Below are 3,904 nucleotides of genomic sequence, written 5' to 3' on the forward strand. Positions count from 1 at the left end.
GCCTGCAAAGTTTTGGCTGAAAATCTGTTGAGAAATTCATAGAAGTTCTGGTGCGAGTTAAGTCTTTTCTCTTGCTATTTGAAAACTATTCTGTCTTTTATTTTTGAAAGTTTTAATATATTGTGTCTAGGTGACGTTTTCTTTGGTTTAAGTCTGTTTGGGGTCCCTTGAGGACCATGGAGTGCCTGGCTTTAGGAACTTCAGTACAGCTTCTTGTCAAATGACAGTGGTCTGGGATCAAAGGTGCTGGTTAGCCAGCAGTCTGAAGTGACGTACCAATAGAGCAACTATGATTCTGGGTTTTGTGGTATGTAGGGATGGCATTTAGAAACTCTGGTCCCAGAAAAGTGAGACTACAAATCTTTTTTTTTTTTTGTGGGGTGCAATAGGGTCTGTCTTTGGAGGAGACCATGGTAGCTATGGCCGCTCATTACCTTGGTGGTCAAAGTTGTTGCGGTCTTCTGGGTAGCAAGCTGCTGAAGTTGGTACCAACAAACATGTGGTTTACTTCCCTGAAGAAGCTGTGGGAAGTCATGACTGTGAGAGAGGTTGTTGAAGTCTTCACTGGTAAAGACTGCCAGGGTCATCTGCAGAGCAAGCAGGTCACTAGCAACTAGGTGGCACCTGCCACATGGCTGACACAGCCACTTCTGTGTTCCTCGCCATCTCCAGATGCTTCTGCTAAGCCAGTGTCCCCAGCAATGCTTTCTGTGTGGTTATTTTTCATTTTATTTTCTTGCCCAAATTTGGTTCTCTAGGTTCTTAATTAGAATCCTAAACCTTCCCCAGGCTGCTTTATTTCATGCATAGCTGCCTAATTCTTCTTGTAATTCTTCTACTTCCTCCTCTTTTTCTTCTCCTCCTCTTCCCCCTTTCCCTCCTCCTCTTCTTCCTATTTTTCTCTTCCCGCCTCCTCTTTGTAGGAGAGCAAAGACTGGGAACCCCTATTCTGCCATCTTGCTGAAATCCCCTTTAAAAATCTACTTTTTAAAAGTCGTTCCACATTATTCCTCATCCACCCCTGCCCTAAGCAACCACTAACTTATTTTCAATTTGTATACATTTGCTGATTCTGGACATACCATAAAGATGGAATCACATAATAATATGTGGCCTTTTGTGACTAGTTTCTTCCATCTTAGCATGATGTTTTCAAAGTTTATCCACAGTGTAATATATTAGCACTTCATTCATACTTTTTTGTCGGAGGGTGGGGGAACACCAGGAATTGAACTCAGGGGTACTTAACCACTGAGCCACATCCCTATTTTGTATTTTATTTAGAGACAGGGTCTCATTCAGTTGTATAGAACCTTGCTTTTACTGAGGCTGGCTTTGAACTCGAGATCCTCCTGCCTCAGTCTTCCAAGCAATTGGGATTACAGGCATGCACCATAATGCCTGGCTCACCCATACTTTTAATGGCTAAACAATACACCATTTTATGGATGCAACAGATTTTATAAATCCATTCATCTGTTGATGTATAATTGGGCTGCTTTCACTTTTTGTATATTATGAACAATGTGGCAATAAACACTAATGTGTAAGCTTTTGTGTGGACAGTTTGTTTTTACTAGCAGTGCATGGAGATCTGAATTTTTCTCACTCTTGCCAACATGTTAATTTACTATGTGACTGTTTTATTCTAGTTATCATGGTGTCTCAATGTGGTTTTGATTTGCATTTCCCTGACAACCAATGATGTTTGGCATCTTTTTTATGTGCTTCCTGGACATTTGTATTTTCTTTGGAAAAATGACATGAGATTATTTGCACACATTTGGTGTTATTTCTCTTATTATTCATCTGTAAATATCCCTCTTGTATTCTAAATATAAACCCTTTATCAAATGTAGTGTTGGCAAATATTTTCCCTACTTTCTACAGGTTTTTTGATTATGTCCTTTGTTCTATAAAAGTTGTTAAGTTTGATGAGATTTGATATGCCTATGCAAAATGTCTTCTTCTACATTGTCATTTCTGAGTTCATTGAAAAATAAGAGTTATGAAGATTTACTTCTATGTGTTTTCCTAAGAATTTTATGGTTAAACCTCCTATATTTAGGTCTTGTATTCACTCTTGTTTAGTCTTGTATGTGGTATGCAACTTTACTTTTTTTCATGTAGCTATCCAGTTTTCTCTGCACCATTTGTTGAAAAGACTATCTTTCTTCATTGCCTGTCTATGGAACCCTCATTGAAAATCAATAGTTACCATGTTTATTTCCGTAATCTCAATTTTAGTCTTTCTTCTATAGTCTCTCCTTATTTCAATACTACACTGTCTTAGCAACTGTTGAGTTGCATTCAGTTTTGAAACTATACTTCAGAGTCCTACAGCTCTGTCATTCTTTCTCAAGATTGTTTATTTTTTTCTTTAATCTCAAAGAGAACAAAATGAATTTGACATTGCTGAGAGCATGGGCCTATTATTTTTCTCTTGAAAAATTAATAACGAGTTCAAAACAATCTTTTTTTTTTTGTAGTAGTCATTTTTTAAATATATTTATTTAACTTATTTATTTATTTATTTTTTATGCAGTGCTGAGGATGGAACCCAGGGCCTTGCATGTGCGAGGCAAGCGCTCTGCCACTGAGCCACAACGCCAGCCCTGTAGTAGTTATTTCAGAAACTTTCCTGAAGGTAACAACAAGCAACCCCATTCATGTCTTAGAAATGCAAACTTTGAGATTCGAAATTATTTGGATACAGAAAATAGTTTTACCTTTGAGCACAAGTTCAGAAGAAGTGTGGACAATATCTGGATATGGCTTTTCATATCATCTGATAAATAACAATGGAGTGGAGAAATTTGGCCTTTTATTCTCCGTAAGCTCGATAATGATAGATTCAAAACTGTTTCTGTTGCACCTTAAATAGTTTCTGGTGTATGAAAAGTATTCATTAAGTTATTATTTTTGTTCTTGATCACATGAGACAGGATTTGGGGAATACTATGTAGTATAAGAAGGAAAGGCCTTCTCAGTTTGGGCTGATTTTAGAACAGAACACTGACAGATAGGAGAGTGAGTCCAGAAGATAGTGACCTGAGTGACAATGAGAGTGGATTTGAAAGTCATGACCAATAGATGGTGGGTAAAAGAAATGAGATGTTCGATTCCCTAGGCTATAAAGATTTTCATGTAACCAAAGACTAGTGCTGGTATTTGAAACCCCTTTCCACATTCAATAGTCCTCCTTGAGTAACTTGAGTGATTTATAAATTGATGGGCAAAATATACAATGGCAGCTGGTCAGGTTCACATTAGACCCAGAAGAATTTAATTACAGCCTCCTTCTGGAATAAAAACTAAATAGTCCTTACTACAATAGTCATGCCACTGCTGCATCTCACTATATTTTATCATATAACTAATAACTATGGACATTGTTTCTATATTTTTATAAATAACTATGTAAATTTAGTTTCTTATATAATCAAAACTCATAAACACAATACTCTCTTACCGAAACCTAACTGAAATTAATAATTGACCCCTAATCAAACAGTTTTATGTGCCGGAGAAATTACACTACATTAGACTTTTGGCATTTTGGAAATTCCGAATGGAAATATTAGATGGAAATAATAACTGAGAAGGCCAATAGAGAGGAAAAACACTAAATATTAATGTAAAATTGACAATAGTAATTTGTAAGGAACGTCATATTTGGACAGAGGGTTGTTTTAAAAATGTGATATTAACAAAAAATCACAGATAGGAAATGCAAAATTACTGACAAAGAAAAATGCCCCACATTGAAGCACTATGAAATTTAAGTTTTTCCAAAGGTGTCTAAACCAGTGTCTTTAACACTAGTGTCTAAATGAGTAAAAAGCATGGTTAATAAATGTGAACTATAGCATAATCCTCCATTCCAATGTAAATGAAAATAACA

The sequence above is a fragment of the Marmota monax genome, unplaced genomic scaffold, assembly GCF_021218885.2.
Source record: "Marmota monax isolate L192 unplaced genomic scaffold, Marmota_monax_Labrador192_F-V1.1 WCK01_AAM20220418_F8-fsc00024, whole genome shotgun sequence".
NCBI classification, from domain to species: domain Eukaryota; kingdom Metazoa; phylum Chordata; class Mammalia; order Rodentia; family Sciuridae; genus Marmota; species Marmota monax.